This window comes from Temnothorax americanus, unplaced genomic scaffold (assembly GCF_048541705.1).
Source record: "Temnothorax americanus isolate GAGA-0224 unplaced genomic scaffold, ASM4854170v1 Scaffold217, whole genome shotgun sequence".
Classification (NCBI taxonomy): Eukaryota; Metazoa; Arthropoda; class Insecta; order Hymenoptera; family Formicidae; genus Temnothorax; species Temnothorax americanus.
The window spans coordinates 57,881-80,000 of NW_027509357.1; the positions used below are offsets into that span (position 1 = coordinate 57,881).

At 37.3% G+C, this 22,120-nt stretch overlaps 1 long non-coding RNA gene across 1 annotated transcript in view; it reads right to left on the reverse strand.

The window, feature by feature from the left end:
- Positions 1-417: 417 nt before the first annotated feature.
- Positions 418-22,120, reverse strand: part of LOC143897996 (uncharacterized) — a 26,718-nt gene continuing 5,015 nt past the window's right edge. Inside the window, exons 2-3 of the long non-coding RNA XR_013257071.1 lie at positions 5,299-5,541; positions 418-670 (exon numbers count right to left, since the gene is read on the reverse strand). This is a non-coding gene — a long non-coding RNA (uncharacterized LOC143897996). The remainder of the gene's footprint in view (positions 671-5,298; positions 5,542-22,120) is intronic.

Below are 22,120 nucleotides of genomic sequence, written 5' to 3' on the forward strand. Positions count from 1 at the left end.
AAAAGAAGATAACGTGCATATACTGTGTCACTGTCCGGCACTTATATGCAAATACAAAAGATACAAAACTTGGGGACAAACGTACCTAAGTCCCCAGAACCTGGAAAGTGCTAGCGTGACAGACCTGATAGGTACAAGACTCAGGGCTGGCCCCAAACACCTAGCAAATAAAAGAGTGGGAAGGTACAAAGGATCAGTAAGATCTAGGTACCGTTGCGGACTTTAGTGGAACCACTTCCTTACTACTGCTACTGCTATTGCACTGCTACTGCTACTGCTACTGCTACTGCTACTACTATACATTATTAATAATTTCTGATTACGAATCAATAATTTCAATAATATACTCTAGTAGTTTTTTTATTTATTTATTCATATTTATATATACAGTAAAATATACATCTTATACAATAATAATTTTATTTAATGGTAAGATTATACTTTTTAAGCAAATATAATTATATTTACCATAATTATAATTGTTATAATAATTATAATTATCATAATAAGCATCAGTAATAATTATTCATGATAATAGGTGGTGTCCAATTGTAACACTGTGGAAAGTGTGGTGGTATGTCGGGGAGATCATATTCGGTACCAACATGTAAAACAACATTCATTCCAGTTGCGGTGTGCCATGAAAAATGACAATGAAAGAACCACCAACCTGCAAGATATATATTCTTGGTTCATATTTATTTAAAGAATAGCGGAAAGGGTGGTAATATGGAATCCCACTTCGTTTTTTGAGCGATTTCTTGCAAATTACAAGCTTATTTTTTTTTTAATTTTAGTATGCTTAAGGCCTCCGCACAGTGAAAAATATAAGGAATAAGGAACAGATATTAACGATTAAGAAATCATTAAATAAGAAATCAGGAATAAAGCTGGCATTAATACACGGCTTCCGATAGGTTAAAAATCTATTACCTGTGTTATGTATTCCCTGTTTCCGTTGCCTGTATTTTTCATCGTGCATTCAACTTTATTCTTGATACTTTAGTCCTAATCGCTATAATATCTGTTCCTCGTTCCTTATATTTTTTATTGTGCGGAGGCCTTTAGGTTTCTTATTCTATTGGCAATCTATTTCAAACAGCATCGGCAAAAAATGCCCGTTTTCGGTACCTCGATTTTTGAAACTTTTTTTATGCCAAATAGTTACTTATGATGACCCAATAATCCCTGCAAAATTTTAAGAGGAGCATACGCCCCGTTTAAGAAATATAGGGGGTCAAAGTTGACCATTTCCAATAAAAAAATATAGCAGCTTCACATTTATACTCCAATAATAATGTCCAAAAAATTCAGCCGAAATGGTTCTTTTAAGATTTTTGGCTGCTGATTACAAATCTGAAGTCAGATTTTAAAAATTCAAAATGGCGGATCCAATATGGCGGACTGATTTTTCTTAAATTCATCGGATTTACTTGAAACTCGTTACTCGGGGGTTTTGGGGGTCGCTGATTGCGAATCTGAAGTCAGATTTTAAAAATTCAAAATGGCGGATCCAATATGGCGGACTAATTTTTCTTAAATTTATCGGATTCACTTGAAACTCGTTACTCGGGGGTTTTGGGGGTCGCTGATTACGAATCTGAAGTCAGATTTTAAAAATTCAAAATGGCGGATCCAATATGGCAGACTAATTTTTCTTAAATTTATCGGATTCACTTGAAACTCGTTACTCGGGGGTTTTGGGGGTCGCTGATTATGAATCTGAAGTCAGATTTTAAAAATTCAAAATGGCGGATCCAATATATCCAACAAAAGCAAGATGTAATAATCCAACCAACGAAGGCAAGATGTAATGCATAATCCAGCCAGCAAAGGCAAGATGTAATCGACAATCCAGCCAGCAAAGGCAAGTTGTAATAATCCAACCAACGAAAGCAAGATGTAATGCATAATCCAGCCAGCAAAGGCAAGATGTAATCGACAATCCAGCCAGCAAAGGCAAGTTGTAATAATCCAACCAACGAAGGCAAGATGTAATGCATAATCCAGCCAGCAAAGGCAAGATGTAATCGACAATCCAGCCAGCAAAGGCAAGTTGTAATGTAGGTTCTTTAGTTTTCTGTTTGCACGATACGTCATGCACAAGACTGATGCAATGGACTGATATAAAAAATGTAATAGCGGATCGTAACAAGGCACGCGTGCACGCGGGACGTCTCTCTCTCTCTTTCTGAGGGCGAATAGAACGGAACCGGATCTAATGAAATTAGATGGCGTATGCGTTGCCGTCTCGAGCGCTGTCGTTCCGAGCGCTGCTATCGTGCAGACCGTCCAGGGCGGCCACCTCAACACAATGGAATGTTAATGAAATGATGATCTGCTGATCGTCTTTTGTTTTCAGGGTTTCGTAACTCTAGGCCGAACTGTTTAAAACGAGACTCAGTCCGCTCGATGCTCACCGCTCCTAGGTAGAATATAGGTCCAATGTAAGGAAAAATAGGTCCATTGTAGGACAAAATAGGTTCTATGTAGATTTAATGTAGTGACAAAGAAGATTTAGTGTTGGTTAAAAGTTAGTTCACCGTTAGATTCGTGATCAGCGACCCCAAAAACCCCCGAGTAACGAGTTTCAAGTAAATCCGATGAATTTTGAAAAAATCAGTCCGCCATATTAAATCCGCCATTTTGAATTTCTCTAAACTGACTTCAATTTCGTAATCAGCGACCCCAAAAACCCCCGAGTAACGAGTTTCAAGTGAATCCGATGAATTTAAGAAAAATTCGTCCGCCATATTGAATCCGCCATTTTGAATTTTTAAAATCTGACTTCAGATTTGTAATCAGCAGCCAAAAATCTTAAAAGAACCATTTCGGCTGAATTTTTTGGACATTATTATTGGAGTATAAATGTGAAGCTGCTATATTTTTTGATTGGAAATGATCAACTTTGACCCCCTATATTTCTTAAACGGGGCGTATGCTCCTCTTAAAATTTTGCAGGGATTATTGGGTCATCATAAGTAACCATTTGGCATAAAAAAAGTTTCAAAAATCAAGGTACCGAAAACGGGCATTTTTTGCAGGGGGCTTGCCGATGCTCTTTTCAATTTATAATTCTTCACTTACAAGGAAAGCTGTATAAAGATGATCGAAGAGTGAGCAGTTGTCATAAGGCATATGACTAGTAATATAGAGCTCACTATTTTTTGAGTGCGGGAAATTTAAAAAACTCACAAAACGTTGAATGTCTTTCAAAAAAGTAACTTATTTAAAACTAATTATTGTAAAAAAAAATACATAATGAAAAATATATTTTTTCATCAAAAAATGTGATTATATAATAAACAAATATTTAAAAGAGAAAATTCACTTTTTTTGTCTATCAACAAAAATCATATACGTATTCTTTTTTCTCTGTTCCTGCACACTTATTGTAAGCCCAGAGACTACATCGACCCACCTTGGAAATTCTTAAAGAGGCTTTTACCCGGCTGCTCTAATCAATGTAGCAACCAAAAAATTATCATTAATAATTGGTTATAAAATTATCGAAAAATTAAATAAAAAAATAAATAATGATTTTTACATAGTGTAAGAGTAAGTTATATGTTCTATTAGTGTAAATATTAAAATTTATACAATAAGTCAGTTGACTACGTCAGTGCTAAAGAGCAGAATAACATGCGCGTGTTACAACGTCGTCTGCTGCAACAGTCTGCAGCTAAGTGAGGTGTAGCCGTGTAGCGTTGTAGCGATTGATGCGATGAGAGATGGAGCTAAAAGAAAGATATAACGTGAGAATGCTGAGAGAGAAAATGAAAGGAAAATTCTCAAAAATAAAGGTTGTCAATGCGCGAGAGAATAATTATGCCGCTACCATACAGCGCAGAGAAAAGACATGTGCAAGTGAAGTTAGAAACTTCGCGCGATTTTTACACTCGGAAGATCATTCGCCTAACCTGTCGTACGTCATATTAAAACTACAATATCTTTTATAACTCATCGTCAACACCAAGTTTTCTTCTTATCATTAGAAAGATTATTATTTTAACTACAATTTCTTAGTTTTTTGTTTACCTGGCTCGCAAACTTGCCAAGAAAATACATCACATCCGGTAAAAATTTTAGTGTTTACCATATGCCCTGTGTTAAAAATGCAAATTTCAATACTGATATTTTTAAAATTTTAACGTCAACCTATGCTAAAGTTTTGGGCATCGGTTCATTGTGGTTCACTTTACAACATAATTTAATTTCATAAAGATCTGTTGTTTTATGATCGAGGTAAGAGCCTCCTTAACACAAACATTGTCATCTTGAAAAACAATAGCAACTACAGCAAAACGAAAAAAAAACTAAATATTCTTAAATGTTAGAATTAGTTTGTAGTTAAAAACAGGAAATGTTAGATAACATCATATATGCATGTTAAGTGTTTGGCTCTAAAAGTTATCTGTTAATTATAGACAGTTACAGATAAACAAAGTTTTATATATCTTTCAAAGGTTTAAAAATCGACAAAATAGAAATTGGTTAATTAATCTACTGCCATTAAAAAAATTAATAAATCTAGCGCTTTAACGTCTAGAGAGTAACTTAATGAACAAGTTCTAGCTGTCACCTTTAAAGTACAGCTAACAGTGTTCTTAAGATATTGAAGGGTTCCATATTATCAGCAGAATTCCATATAACCACTTTCTGCTCTGCATATATTAGATATTAATATATTAGATATTAATATATTAAATATACATATATATTAGATATTAACATATCAGATATATTAATATATTAGATATTAATATATCAGATTTTAATATATTAGATATTAATACATTAAATATTAATAAAAGATAGTTCCAATTTAAAATTACTTTTGTGACGACGAAGTTGTCGGTCTGTATGTTATCGCTGTACGAAAGAACAATCTACGAGTATCTATTATACGGCGGGCACAATGTCTGCGCCGAGTTAGCGTAGAGTTTATTTTTTTGTCAGGCAAAATATCGTCTTTGTCAAAATTTCTTAAATTATTTAAGACATTATTATTTAAACATTATTTATTTAAATTTTATATTAAATAAAATAATTTATTTGAATATATTTTTTACTGATGAAAATTAATTTTATAACTAATAAAAACAAAAATCAATTCGTACAGGATCAGTCTTGCAAACGGTAACAAAAGTAATTATCGTCACAAAAGGCTTAAATACAATAGTAGCAAAATGTGTATTTACGTTTTGTCTACGCACAATTTATTTGTAAAAATTATAATTTGGTATGTTTGATTAATAATGATAAATATTTTTGTATAAATATGATTAAATTATTAACCTGGGTTATCTGCTTTAAAGCGTATGATGACAAAACCAGTATTTGGCACGATCATGGTATCTTTAGGAGCGCAATTTTGATAATAACCACTTTGCAACCGATTCTTGTGGGCAATTATTTCTCTAACTACATCCTCATCTGTTATATCGTTTTTATTACGTGCATTGATAAATTGACCAGCATACATTACGCAGAAACTATAACCATGCAGATGAAAAGGGTGATTCATGTCTGTAAGAGGATCTGTAACAATATAACATTTTATTTTCTAATTAATAACAATTTGTTATGTATACATTGTAATGTGTTAAATTCTTCACTTATGTTAGTCAATTTTTTCGAATTATGCACTAAAATTATGTACGCGTACGTATACAATATAAAATACTAGAAATTACTACTTTGAATATCTCTAGAGAAACGCACTAAATTTTAATTAATTAAAATTGATTTGGTTACAAAGAAACAACATTTGAAAAACATGAAGTGCTAATTTTTAGTCTTCGAGTTTTAGAATGTGATTTATAAAATCATGTACTTATATGGCAAAAAAAACTGACAAGGCAACCTCGTGAAAATTCTGATTTTTATAAAACTTTACACATATGTGAAGGAAAGAGTAAATAGATAACTTTAGAAATTTTTAGTTTTAGCTTAGAAAATTTTAGCGCCTCGAGAACAGTTCTAAAGAGGAGTGAATTACCCCTCATATAGAATGTTTTTTTGCTTTTCTTGATATATCTCGAAAAGCATTCGAGATATCAAAAAATGTTTATACAAAAGTTTCACGGTAAGAACACCTCTATATATATATTTAAACATATTAATATTTTTAAAAAATATTTTTTGAAAAAAATGTGTGCACACACATACACAGAGAAAAAGATTTCTTTATGTTTCTTTGATTCTTAATTGGTTTTTATTTTTTTTTCGATTCAATAAATATAATTTTTTCTTTGTGTTCGGGTTGCGCCTTTAGGCGTTCTGATTATTAAGGTTATCAAGAGACACGGTAGTGTCTCGCGCTAAGTACGCGCGGAGCGCGATGCACCGTGACTCATTTACGCGAACGCACGAGTTGTGAATACCTGAGATCTTGAGATCTCAATAACCAGTGAATGGATCAAGTTCTAAGTAGGCTTGATCGATAGCATGGGGTCGATTTATGTAATAAAAGTATTTATTTTTCCCTCACGTGCCCTATAAACACAGATATTACAATGCAAAGTCTGAAATGTTAAATTTTACAATTAAGAAACGTCCACGTTCTCCGTTTGCTATTTTCGCCACGGCGCTAGTAGCGTATCTTTTTCACTTTTTTGACACTAACGGTGCTAGTATCGTCGCCAGTTTCGGGGGTGGTCTCGACGATTATCACGACGAGCTGTCACGAGTCGAAATGAGGTTAACGGTAGTGTCTCGCAAATACACGCGAAGATATATCGTACTCGTACAACATTCAAGATTGTTACGAAATGCAAGAGATTTTAAGAAGTATAAAAAATGTAAGTACAACAATAAGTACATTAACAACAATAATTTTAAACATCTTATATATTATCTTAGCGGGTCTATACACGTACGAGTTTAACTCGCAAGTTTGGCTCGGCTCGGGTTCTACTTGTTCGTGGATGGGATGTCACGAGACGGGTTCGGCGTCAAATGAGCCAAATTCACACATTTTCCTTTTATGCGTGGTGAAAAAACTTCCGGTATAGACCCCGTTACAAAGTCCGAGATTTAAATACGGCCCGTATAAATACACGAGCCGTATTTAAATACGGAGCGTCCCCCCGGGTTTCTTTCATGACAATGCTACACTGAAAAGAAACAGCATATATGCGTACGTGTGCGCTCGTCGCTCAGTGCGTTCGTGCGAACAGCGCGCTGTCAGTCAGTTATAACCTAGAAATACATATCGCGTTCACGCGTAACACCGTGATCTCTCATCGTTAAATACTACTAACAAAAAGTACAATTGTTTAATTCCGAATTTTGGAAGGATCGAAGTGCCACGAAATTAGGATGTGGGTGTCACAAGAGGCAAAATATCAGCGGGTCGGAGATATATAGTGATAGTCGTGACTCGTGACCGTTTATTATGTTTACGCGAGCGTTACTTCTGTAGTAACTTATAATAATTCACTCGTTTACGTGGAGAAATTATCGTATAAGTTACTACAAAAGTAACGCTCGCATAAACGTAGTACGTGACAGATAGTGTGTGTGTGTGTATGTATGTATGTGTGTGTGATCATCAATATATCATATAATATTATATATTAGAAGATGCATCCAAAATCACACTCATATGCATTTGTTGTCTTGTAAATGTTTTGTAAATTGCTGTCTTGTAAAAGTTGAAGAGAACAAGAAAATAATCTGTAGCGTATTGTAGGCAGGTTAAAATATTAATTGAATCGAGTACATTATATTTGTTTAGATTAGTAAATATTAGGTTTATTTGATATCTCGTCTTTGCCTTCATATTTGTGTTTCGCGGTCTTGTTCGCGGCGCTGTTGGTATGTAGCGTGTGATGGCGTGTGATGAGTGGTGGCGTGGCGAGCGTGTGCATTGGCGCAAAGCGCGGTAAAAATCAGTACTAAGAAAGCGCCAGTATCGTACGCAAGCAAGCAAGCAAGCTCTGTATCACAAAAGAAAACGATCTACTGTGTACAGAGAATCATCACAAAAATTATCCTACTATTCCAGTCCCAAGAAAACCTCCGACGTTAAGATAAACACACTTAACGTTGGTATCCAACGTTTTCGCTATGTCGTTTTAACCTTCTTTTGCACTAATTTGGGGAATCAAATTTAGGTTGTACCAACGTTGAGATCCAATTTATATAAATTAAATTGAGGTTTTTTCCACCAGTTTTCACGTTGGTATAAGTAATTTTTGTAAACTTTGAATTTGTACTCTCTGCTAGACCTGAGGTTATTTTTTCACAACGTACATTTTAGGTGTAGTTTTCGTGCTTTCATTCAAACCATATGACGGCATTGGTGTAATAAATGTATCATAATACGTACTTATCAATTTGGCACAAATAAAATGGCTTTAGAAAAAAAATATAGTTTGCGCAGTCTTTGATACTATTGTAATTTTGCCATAAATACACGAACCCAGCACTCATAACGAAACCCACTTTATTGATAAATTAGACGAATCCCTTCTAAAATATTCCAATTTACTAAATATTCTATTAAATTACTAAAATTTTCAAAATGTAGATTTTAATTTTTTTTATCAAAATTACTTTTAAAATAAACATGTCAAAACTTTAACAACAGATATTATATAAATGCTTTAAATTGTTAAAAAAGTGCGTTAAACAATATAAATCAAAATATACTGAAAAATGGCGGATTATTTATTTTCCTCTGAAGAATGAAAATGGCGAAGTCAGCGTTCCACACTATATCAAACTTTACGTAGTAAAATGTGCGATAAATTCTACTAAGATTTGTCTTCTTGCATAAAATAATAAACTTTTTCAGACTTTTGCAAACTAAGTAGTATACCACTGTAGGCAAAATTGTACCTATATTGAATAAAAGTCTTAACAAGGTCGCCAAACTGACTTAACTTGTCGATAAAGTATCGATTAGTTAAAAATTATATACTAGATTTGCGAATGCGTCGTATATCTTAACCAAATCCGACCTATGCAATATCATCTATGGTGATCTAGGTCATGGTTATGGTATAACGTTAAGTGTGTAAGTCGAATTGACATTTTAACCCGTTTTTCTCGCGGTAAAAAGTTTTTACCACCAAACTTCAGCAATGGATTATTTCAAAGTAGTGTACGTCAAACGTCACATCAAACCGAATGTTTTATTTACACTCATATCTCTACTATTTTTTAGGCAGAATTTGTTACCATTTCTCGCGATTTCTTAACGTCAGTCAGAAATGACAACAGGTTTCACAACGTTAGCATTTTACAACGTTTGATAACAAAACGTTGGTTTACATTGGGAATTACGTATTCAAGTCGCTCGAAAAGTGTGGTGCAGAGTATAACGTCAGGCGAACGTTAAATATCTTAACGTCGAGTAATATGACTTAAACTGTTTCAAATTTGACGTTGGGAAAGTGATAAAAAAAGCACGTCGTAATTTTAACGTAAAGACAATGTCCAAAAAACGTTAGTAATTATAAGTTACATTTTATAACTTTCTTGGACCGCTTACAACGTTGTGATTAGTAGAAAAGTAGTCCTTAGTCGGAAAGTTAACCGAAAAATGCTGCTTGGGGTAGAACTGAGAATGAAAAGCACAGCCGGTTAAATCCGATGTGTACGGATACTGGCGAGAATAAAGGGACGAGAAACAAAGGATTTTTACGAAGCCGTAGGAGTCTATCTACGCTAAACGAGAGAAATTAGCAGCAATTAGCGAATATCGCTGAGATTAACGAAGCAGATGAGTTCATGCAAAGACGAGGATGAGCCCATTATCAACGACGAGGACAAGTTCACAACAAGCACGAGTCCATTCTTCAAAGACGCAGATGAAGTCATCCATCATTTCAACGAAGTGGACGAAGCCATTACTAGGAAGAGTCCATCGTGCACAACTGCACGAACGTAGATCTACCACAGTGGGAGAGGAGGTTATGTGTGACGCAAGTCACACGATTATATTAGAATGGCACAAAACATTGATTTAATGAAAATTGAGCAAAGAAAAAGATAGCAAAGCCTGGTTTCACGCGAGTAGAAAATTTTTTAAAGGGAATAGAGCCCGACGAAGTTGAAGTCGAAGAAGTAAGATTGAGATTAAATAAATTAGAGGATTTGTGGAAATCATTAGAAAAGAGTTTAACGGAATTAGTAATTTACGACAATGAAGTAACAGATGAGCAAGTTGATCAAGAACTAATCAGTCACGAAGAAAAATACATTAATTTGAAGTTGTTAGGAGAAAGAATAAACAGTCAACGCGTTAGACCAACCCCTGCTGCTAACAGGGTTCAATTAAGGTGACACTTTTGACGGGTGCAGAGTATTCAAAAACGAATAATTACTTGCGTAGAAACGTATATATCTTTATTTCACGCTTAACGTTTTACAAGCGTTAATGGCGGAGAGCGACCAGAGATTGACGCGCTCGCGGGAATTAACGATATCACAACAGCGCCACGAATAACCACGCTACTACTACAACGCCACCACTCACATATGTACGCGCCAACTTCAAGATTATGTTACTGATCAACACTTTCTTTTCACACTTCCCCTTGTTGGTCTGTAATAATAACACCGGCACACAAAAAAAAGTGGTTTGTACCAAAGACTAAACCCATCATTTCTTATGTATTTTGACGTGCTGAATCCAAATCCGGGGTCAAAATTGACCCCCACCACACCATTTTTTTTTAAATCGCGAAAAACCACCATTGAAAACGGAAAATCTCAATATAAGGTGCGGGTCAGCGTTAGGTACAAATGTGGCAACCAACTGTAAGACCAAAATTATATGTACTTTGATGACCTGAATCTGAATCTTGGGCCAGCATTACTGTACCACCCCCTTTTTAACCCACTTTCTTTTTAATCACGAAAAATCACCCTTTAAAACAGAAAATCCCGCTGTAAAGTGGATCAGCGTCAGGTACAAATGTGGCAACCGACGTTACGGCCGAGTTGGACGTACCCAGACCTGGCTTTGTGGAGGACCGCAGCTCTGCTTCCTGGGGGCCGAGTTGGACGCCTGCCTTCGCATCCTATCCCGACCGATTTTAAATAGATATACCTACCGTTATTTGATTTCTACCGAGAGATCACTTAGTTTTAGTTTTGAAGAGGAAAAGAGTTTCTTTTACTCCTTTCTCTTTTTATAACGAACTCTTTTTTCTTCGAACGATCTATGTAGAGGATATCTTTGTCTCTTTCGACTTTTAAGCTGGGTTTCTTTTTTAAGCATCCAACAAAAATTTGCCATCATATTAAGATCCCACCTTCCTTGATACCGGCGCTCCATTTCCTTCATATCTTGATGAAACCTTTTATCTTGTTCTTCGCTGTAATCTCCCAAGTTTTCGGGAAAGTAATCAAGATGAGAGTGTAGAAAATGCAATTTTAAGTTCATCAAGCAGCCCAAACGATTGTAATTTTCTAACATTTCTTCAACTATATTCTGGTAATCCTCACTTTTCTGATTCCCTAAGAAATTCTGAGCTACTTTCTTGAAACTGAGCCAGTATTGACAGTAGATGAGATATCTTACCAAGTGATTTTATACTTATTCCTGTAAAAAATAAAATTCCTGTAAAATCGTAATTTATTGCATATCTCCGCAGGGTTCGCAATCTACTACCAACACTATCCTTTTTCTCTCATTTTAATCCTTTGGACCAACGGCTTAACGTCTCTTTCCGAAAAACGGAGCCCAGTTTTCTCCGCACAAGAGCTTATCTCACACGGAGGGACGCAGCTATCGGAAAAACATTCCATGCTTCATGGCTCTAGTGGACTCAAACCTGGTTCCTCAGATTACGAGTCTGGCGCTTTACCACTAGACCACACTGCCGCCCATTTTATACATATTTTTTTCTTGTTTACCCCATACCGAAATGTCGTCAACATAAGTTCCTACTACCAAATCTCCTTCCGGGTCGTAATAAATGCATGGGTCACTTACCGATTGCACCAAGCCATAACTCTTCAGGTAATCGTCTAGATATTTGTTCCAATTCCTTCCAGCTTAATGTAGACCATACAAACTCTTGGTTAATTCGCAGACGTACTCATCCGCATGCTTTTCTTCAAAGAATTTCGGTAGCTCCATGAATACTTGATCTTGTAGTAGACTATGGAGATAAACTGTAGCGATATCTCAGTGCTCCTGCTGCCATCCCTTCTTTACCGACACGGCAATCATCAATCTAATAGACTCTTTCTTAACAACAAGGCTGTACGTCTCGTTATATTCAGTTCCTGGTATTTGACCATATCCTTGCGCCACAAGTCTCGCCTTATATTGTTCGATATCTCTATCTTCATTTTTCTTCAATTTAAACACCCCTTGATCCAATAACATTTTTGTTCTGTGGTTTTCTTACAATTCTCCAGCATTTATTCTTCTTCATACTTTCTATTTCTTTCTCCATAGCTTCTCTCCATTTGTTTGAATCTGGACGAGATATGGCTTCTTCCACATTTTTCAATTCATCTTGCAGTATACAGCTTGCAGTATGGCAACTGTAAGCTCTTTCTTCTTCCTGTTTCTTTTCGATCTTCTTAGACCTGTTTCTGCTTCTTCCTCTTCATTTTCTCTCATTTGGTCTTCTTCGTGTTCGCTGATGTTTTTTTCATTTTTTACTATACCGTTTTGAGCATCCTGCCAATCTTTTTTATGCCTTGATCCGTCACATTGATCAATGTTTCCATTTTCCTCTGCTTCTTCTACAGACAGTAATAGGTTTATTATATTCTCTGGTTCTTGTTTTTCTTTATGATAATTTGTCTCTTTAAAAAAAAAAATTTTTTTCTTCAAAAACTATGTTACGTCTTGCGAACTCCACAATTTTTTTTGTGGAAATTCATCTGCGTCTAGATAGCTCTTAAGAATAGGATAAGTAAACTGAGCACGGACGGTTATTGATCGGCGAGTGAGCCTTGATCCTTACACATTTCTTTTTTTATTTTTATTATTTCATTATTAAACTGCCCATTTGCTCAGGCGACTAAAAGGGACCTTCCAGATGACAAATTACTGACAGATGCGGCATACATAACCAGATTTTTATCAGCCTTGTCGGGTCCGCAACTATAAACCCGGCGACACGACGCGCCGAAGGGGCCGCAATTCCAGACAGGGTTTGATGGGGATTTTTACTGTATGGCGCGACTAGCTCAAAATTGCCCCGCGCAATGTTTCGACAAACAGAAACGAGGTTTAAAACGTGTTTTAGAAATCTTGTAAGGGCACATGGCGGAGGTTTCTGTTTGCAATAAACTGCAATTAAGATTAAAAGGGTATGCTTTGTCTGTCAACATAAAAACAGGGTCGCGAGATAAGTAAGGGGCCTAGAGTCTAATAAAGAGAAATCGGCGATAGTCAAAAAACAAGATGTGTCACTGGAAGAATCGCTGGGTTGCACCAATGATGAAACAGTAGGGGCCTTACGAGACGACTCACCAATGAACAGCCGTGGAAATCGATAACCGTCTCTAGCTCTCCAGGATAGGCAAAAACTTAAAAATCTACCTCTTGGGTAAGAAACATCTCGCCCAATAAGAAATCCTTTAAACATAAATTAGAAATATTCCGTCAACCGAAAGTTCCCAAAATTTTTAAAAACTTCCTTCCTCTTTTTCTTTTATCTCAGGCCTTATAGTACAGGGAAATTAGGATTTTTCTGCGGAATAATTCGCATGTAGCTAAATTTTTGCATGGACCTTTATTTCGTCGTTAAAAACAATATGTAAAAAGTCCCCATCGATGTGACCCCTGCTAAAAATTTTACAGAGGGTCAAAGGTAAAGAAAAACAGTTTTTCGCGAATATTTCTTTATTCATTAGTCCTACGGCAAAAATAGTTATTACAAAATTTGTAGCTTATAAAATTCTCTACAAAAAATGTTCTATAAGTTTTTTTGTACAAGCAATACTTTTCACGTAATAAATTTTGCAAGATATGCGCTGCGCGGTAAATTTACGGAGCGCGCTGACAGACGTCAAATAAATTGAAGCGTCGCACGCGCGCACAAAAAATGTCATATCTTTTGAACGAATCATCGTACAAAAATGATCGAAGAATCGTTGAAAAGCAAAAATTTTCAGCTTTTTAATGCAATTTGGTTCGTTATTCTCTGATAATTTTTGAAAATTCTACGATGGTTTAAACAAATTGTTACATGCATTTTTTGCCTTTTTTCATAAAATCAGCCACAAGTAGGTTCCAAATTGTTAAAAAAAAAAACGCCAGCAGGATATTATAGTATATACTTCATACTTTGACCCTATTAGAGGAAAAAAATTACAAAAATTTTTTGCTTTAAATCAAGCTATTGACATTTTCAGTAATTTTTAAAATTTTTGATGAAAACGTTAAAATTAAAATCCCGAGCCATGTTTGCACTTGATAGTACACCCGATACAAATGCTGTTGAGCAGCACTAGATGTTGGTGGAAGAGTAGATAATTTCACTGCCTTAGTAAGCCGCGTTGATTTAGCAAAACAATAATACCTAAATATATCTATCGATTCCTCATTATGTGGAACGCCATACATCGCCAAAAGAAAACGTACTCCATTACTAAAATTAATTCTGGCGAACATCCTTTTATTTTAAAAACTTTCGCAGAATTTCTCAAATCATCACGTTTTTCTAATAATTTTAAAGCTTTCGATTTACCTTTATTTATTTACTCTTCCACCAACATCTAGTGCTGCTCAACAGCATTTGTATCGGGTGTACTATCAAGTGAAAACATGGCTTGGGAACGATCTCAATCCTAAACACTGGGGATGGATAAGGAGGAATGATATTTTTTGGAGTCGATTCTATCTTTGCTACCACCTGCTTCGGACACTCTGTTAAACTCCATTTTTTTCAACTGCTCGAAAAATTGCGGATTCAACTGTGGCTGCAGAAAAATGGGTTTAAAATGTTCAGCAGTATGTAGACATTGCCATGGCCTTGCCAGACTTGCCTTAACGCAGCACCTAATATAATCGAAAAATGCTATGTCAGCTACGAAGACGAATCTCCAGATTTCTTGGCGGAAGCCATAGAAATTGATTTGCTTTATTCTTCTCAAAAAAACAGTGGATTAGACCTAATGGGGACATCACGTAGAAAAAAACGCGCTTAGCACTGTACCTCCGAGGTGGTGTGGAAAACAGTGCATTATCCCCGAGAAACGTAAATTTTTATACAAAACTACTATAAGTAAATATATAGTCCTTTGTTTAAATAAGATTTTTCGCGACAACTCGTATATTTACATAAATAAATAAAAATGCAAGAAAATGAGGAATATTGCAATGTAGGACCTAAAAGTAGACATTTCAAGCTTTCGATTGCTTTTTAAAAAAATTTTCTAGCTCAGTTTTTCGCCAAGTTATGACGATTTTAATTTTAACGTTTCATCAAAAATTTTAAAAATTACTGAAAATGTCAATAGCTTGATTTTAAAGCAAAAAATTTTTGTAATTTTTTTCCTCTGGTAGGGTCAAAGTATGAAGTATATACTGTAATATCCTGCTGGCGTTTTTTTTTTTTAACAATTTGGAACCTACTTGTGGCTGATTTTATGAAAAAAGGCAAAAAATGCATGTAACAATTTGTTTAAACCATCGTAGAATTTTCAAAAATTATCATTGAATAACGAACCAAATTGCATTAAAAAGCTGAAAGTTTTTGCTTTTCAACGATTTTTCGATCATTTTTGTACGATGATTCGTTCAAAAGATATGACATTTTTTGTGCGCGCGTGCGACGCTTCAATTTATTTGACGTCTGTCAGCGCGCTCCGTAAATTTACCGCGCAGCGCATATCTTGCAAAATTTATTACGTGAAAAGTATTGCTTGTACAAAAAAACTTATAGAACATTTTTTGTAGAGAATTTTATAAGCTACAAATTTTGTAATAACTATTTTTGCCGTAGGACTAATGAATAAAGAAATATTCGCGAAAAACTGTTTTTCTTTACCTTTGACCCTCTGTAAAATTTTTAGCAGGGGTCACATCGATGGGGACTTTTCACATATTGTTTTTAACGACGAAATAAAGGTCCATGCAAAAATTTAGCTACATGTGAATTATTCCGCAGATTTGACATTTTTTTGTTTAATTTCCCTGTACTATTAGTAAAATCCAACATAATAGTTATTTTAAATTAAATGAATTTTTATTTCCAATAATGTCCTATTAAACGTCAATTAAATCGACGGAATTGACGAAACAAGCTGGTTATGGAATCAATAAAATCAAACGTCCTAAAACCTTAAATAACCTTAACCTTATTTCAATGGCGGTATTCTTATTTTCCATGTCTAAATTCTTGTCTCTCGTTTTCATCCCGCGAACGTCTCTTTATATTTTATTTTTAATTGCGACTTAATTTTATTACGACTTAATTTAGTTTCAAATACACAAATACACCACACGCACACTTAATTAAACCATTATGTAATTCAATGCCGATCTCGATGTAATAATAGCGGGCAGGATGTCCATTTCCAAATAGGTCTCCCTTCAAAAATCCTGCCCGATCACCCCCGCACTCTTGTAACACCCGCGAGAAGTACACACACATGTTACACCTACATTCTATACATTTACCCGTCATCTGGATTTATTTATTATTTGTACGATTGCCTGATTCTCTTTACTCAATTTCATTAGTAAATTCTATGTTAATTTGTAATAAATGTTCTATTTATTTCTAAGATAAACTCAATGTTTCTTTATTTTAAATAAGATTTCGCTCTCAAATCTCTTCCACCTCTCGAAATCGCACGAGGTCCGATCCTAAGTTAAAGGGATTAAATTCCCTGACTTAAAAGAAGACCGACGATCGCACCGCTCATGGAAGGCGTCTTACCGTCCCTACGGACGTTGACCCTTCCTGAGCCATCAAAAGTGCGTTCGGCGCCTCAGAACGTATACCTGCGTGCAATATTCTTAAGTGTCTAGTTGCGTTCTTCCTTACCCCGCCCCTCTGGTTAGCTTTTCCTTTGCTTCCCAGATTTTCTTATCCCAATCCCGGGTTGGACGTAACAACTACATCCCTGGAAATTACAACCTTTGATTTTTCTTTATCCCATAGACGATATCCTTTCATATCCTCTTCATATCCTATAAAAACCGCCTTTTTACCTCGTTGACCTAGCTTGGTTTATCTAGGTTAGCGTACCATGCTTGACATCCAAACACCTTTAGTCGTTTGCAATCTTCCTCAGTTAGTTGTCCTTCATTCCACAACTCATATGGTATAGCGTCATTGATTACAATTGACGGGCATAAATTTTTGATACAGCACGCAGACTTCAGTGTTTCTGCCCAAAATTTACTCGGCAATTCCAACTGTAATAGTAAACATCTTACAATATTTATTAAAGTTTGATTTATCTTCGTCTCTCTGATCCTCTCTGATCTTTCATTCTGTTGTGGCGTATATGGAATAGACACCCTATGTCTGATTCCAGTTTCTTCAAAGTAGTTATTAAATGCATTATTGCAATATTCCTTTCCGCCGTCGCTTTGAAGTGACTTGATTTTTTTTCATGCATAAGCTCCACCCTGCGTTGATAAGCCTTGAATTTCTTAAAAACTTCGCTTTTGTGTTGGATTGGTACCGCTGTTACGTACCTACTAAAGTCATCCACAAAGGTACGACAAAGTAACGACATCCGCCTATAGATTTCTGTGATAGCTGACAAACATTGCTGTGGATTAGATAAAGTTTTCTTTTGGCTCGGTTTTCACTTAAAGGAAATGGTCTTTTCTTTAACTTCCCCTGGAGACATACATTGCATTTATCACATATTTTATGAGTGATGATATCCAGTGATGGAATTCTCGTCATATGGCCCGTTGATGCCATAATCCATTATCCATTTTAGTAATTTTCAAATTGCCATGCACAGTTTTCTTGACAGAACCTTCCAGAACGTACGTCTCACTCCGTCCGGTATCTGCAACAGCCTTGAAAATTTTGTCCTGACCATCATATCCTGTACAAACTCCATTAAAAATCTTCAGTTTTACGCCCTTTGTGTCGAGCTGTCTTCCAGACATTAGATTATCTGCGAGTCCTGGTACATATAAAACTTCACTAAATGTTAATGGCCATCCACCGTATTCATCATGGAATTGTACACTTACTTTTCCGTAACCTTTTACTTGCAATATAGTGTCATCAGCTTGTGCTACACTACCAATCGCTTCTTCAAAGCTTGAGAAAAATTCTCTATGAGGAGTCATGTGATGTGTGGCTCCGGTATTCAAAAACCAAATCGTTTTATCGCTTTTCTTCTGCACTACTGCCGTTACATTGGGCTTGGACTGTGTGTTGTACACGCGCGGCTTTTGATTACAGCTGCTCACCCTTTTTTCTATTCACATTTCGAAGATGCTTCGTTTTTGTCACTGTATTGCTGACTGTCGTTCGATTGTTGAGCATTGGTAAAGCGTAGACAATTTCTGGCAATATGCCCTTCTTGATTGCAGGAAAAACAAATAATATTTCGTGGTGAATTTTCCGACTTGTGTTTACGATTATTTTTACTTCCATCATGACTTTGTCTTGTTTCTCCTTGATGCTGGTATTGTTTCGTCTTCTTTGGCTTGACAGCTAAGGCCTTAACTTCTTGGATGCAGGATAACCCTTAATAGAGGGGGGAGAGAGACACGGCTGGATATAATGCTTGACGTGGCCCTCTCACCCCCCCTCTGTCTCCCAAAGGAAGATCGGAGACAAAGCGACAATTTTTCCCTCCTTTGAAAAAGGGGAAACACTCCTCGCTAATAACGGGGACGGAGGTAAGAAGCGGGCGATGATTGGTACGGGGCTGAGTTGGCTCCGTATTGTCACCGTCATGACTAGCAGCTTTACAAAGCTGCACAGTAGAAGCCCGGGAGGAGGGGTTGAGCGAGTATCTTGCCACGATGCCACGAGATTCCGTCTCTTATTCTCCTCCTCCCAGGCCGTGTAGGCCGGGGCTCAAGCGGGAACTCTTGAGCCCCGCCCCCGCCCCCACCAACACCCTAGAAAGCGCGGCGACGGGGTGGTGATCCTTTGTCGCCGCAAATAAGAAGGTATCCCCGCGTCGTGCATGAACAGACGCGCACAAACGGAGTCTGGGGGTACTACAGAGTTGCGGCGCCTTCGCGCCCTGTGAACTCCCAGGAAGAGATTACGTCTATTAGGCGTCGGGGCAGAGGGTGTCCTGGAAGTCATGCTTAATCGCGTTCCTAGGGCACCCCCTCCCCCCAATGCCAGAGGAAAGCCAACCGGTGGAGTTTTATCTGATAAAAGTCCGGCATAACTGCCCAGCCCCTCCCCGGGGACTCGGGGTATTCTATGAAGATTTGCCACCAAAAAAAAGGGGGTACCATATAAGAAAACACCGATCACATTGATCTAGCCTTGAAAAAATCACTCAAGGTAGAGTCCATATTTTCGTCATCTATCCTCCTTGATATCCTACAACTTTTATTTAAAACATTTTTCCATATCTAAAGCCGTTTTCGAGATTCAGGGGGCGGGTCAGTCTTTAGAGATATCCTATATGTATATGTAAGTTCATAATAATGTTTCAATCAAATAATATATATTGTGGCGATCTACGCAACTTATGGTACACGCCCGTACGGTAACTCTGCGGCATCTGTATTACCAGCGGCTACTTTACATCGACGCCGCTAGGCGCCGTATCGCCTGTACCGTTTCGCGTACTTCAAAATTCAACCATAATTTGAATATAAAGATATCCCCTACGAGGCCAAACTTGTTCTTCTCGGGCGCTAGCCGTCTACGATACCTAGATAGTGGGTGTACTCTTTTAAAGAATTTTTCCTCTGGGGCGCTTGGTCGCCTCTCGACAGTGGCGCGTGGACGCCCGTTGACTCTTAGGCGCTTGGACGCCCTCGGCAGTGACGCACAGACGCCCGCCGACTTCCTAGGTGCTAGGGCGCCTCTGGACAGAGGCGCGTGGACGCTCGTCGACTCCTAGGCGCTTGGTCGTCTTCGGCGTCAAACGCCAGTCCTCAGAGCACGCCCACCCCGGACAAAACGCCGCGACTATTTGAGGAGTGTTTCAAAACGCAAGATGAAGATTCCACTAAGCGGCGTAAAACTCGGCCAATGCCGCTACAGGCGGTATCAACCAAAAGAAGAAAACTCGACCCACTAAAGGAACCAAGTACTAGCGGTTCCAGTCATCCTCCGGGGCGACTGTTACCTTAATTAAAAAAAAGGAAAACAATTCAAAATCTGAATAATCAATCAGAAATCAAAAACAAGCAGTATTACCTGACAGTCACCACGTAGAGATTAACGGACATCGTCGCTCGAGCACAAATTATCATTTTGTTTCCAATATTGTTACGCCCGTGCTGTACGCCCGTTCCGTGTGCTCATGCGGGTCGCCGCGTAGCGAGAAGTCGCGAATCGTCCTTAGCGACGGCTGTGTTATTGATAATTTCGACTCTCAGATTACGCTCCGGGTGTCCGTCACGATCGGACGTGTTAACCCGAGCTCCGTGTACAAACGAATCTACATTAAACGAGTTTTTTTTATATAATAACGAGCCTTATTTATTGAGTGAGTGCCGGAGTGCGCGTCGCGAGTGTGTGCAAGAGCGAGAGAGTGGCTGACGCCCGGCGAGCGTAACAATATGTACAAGTCACGTCGTTATCGCTGGAGCGCAAGACTTATACTGTACAGGGGAACACGAAGCATTGAACATAACAAATAACCATTAGATGTATAAACAACTGAAAGGCGCAGTTGCATATGAGAAAATTTTTCGATGATCGGTAAATAAACGCTGCTCAATTTCACCGTGTCCTCCTGCAAATTAATGCCATTGGTTTGGCGCCTAATGTGAAACATCTCCGAAATGCTTCTCCGGGTATAAGATTTTTCTCTGTCCAAGATTGCGACGTTATCCCAATCGAATTCATGCCCCTGTAGGCGGTGGTGGGTCACAACCGACAGCTTCTTTGCCCCTCTACTGAGCTGATTACGATGTTCCTTAACCCGCGTACCCAATTGTCTCATGGTCTGGCCAACGTAAAAAGCGTCGCAATCACGGCAGTTAATTTTATAAACAACCCACCTCTGAGCAAAATCATGCAACACATCCTTATGTGGCTTAACAAAAAGATTTAGTTTGTTCATACCAACAAAAGCTGTGCGAAAGTTAAACTTTCTGACCGTGTTGCCAAGGACGTTAGAAATTTTATCGATATAAGAAATGACAAAAAATCGATCAAACCCGTTCTTTGGAGTCGAAATATGCGAATCCATTACCCCCGTCCTCTGATGTTCATCAACCAATTTGAGTAACCTTGTTCTTACGTGTTTAAAAATAAAATACCAAGGATACTCATTGACTAATAAAATATTGACAAGTTTACTCAAATTTTCTTAGTGATACCTAGGGTGAGACAGAAAAAACGCTCTATCGACTAAGCCAAAAATTGTGCCTATTTTATGACAGGTCGGGTGGTGGGAGAAAAAGTTCAAATATTGTTCAGGAAACGTGGGCTTGTGATACCAATTAAATTCAACGATCTTATTGTTAATAATTACCGTGGTATCCAAAAAGTTAATCGTCTTATTACGTCCAATCTCCACCGTAAACTGCAATTTATTATGAAAGGAATTAAATGTCTCCAAAACCATCTTAACAAGCGAAATCGCAATGGACATCAAAATATCGTCCACGTATCTACGATAGATCGGTATAATAGGATAGGAAGGCGCTCTAATGCCTTCTCCGAATCCTGCATTACCAGATCCGCGACCACAGGAAACAAAAAAAATCCCATCGGCAAACCAAAAATTTGCTTATAAATCACCCCATCAAATACAAAATACGTCCAATCCAGCACAAATTGAACAGCACTCAAAATTTCTTCCTGCGGTATGGTAGTGTTTGCCGCGATGTAAGGCCATTTATCCTTAATACAGGTCAAAGCTAAATCCATAAGAACGTTTGTGAACAGCGAAACCACATCAAGGGATATCAACTCAAAATGGTCGTCTAAGTGTGTACCCACTAGACTCCTAATTAACTCGAAACTATTTTCCACGCGACTATTTGCCTTGGGCACGCTCATCAATA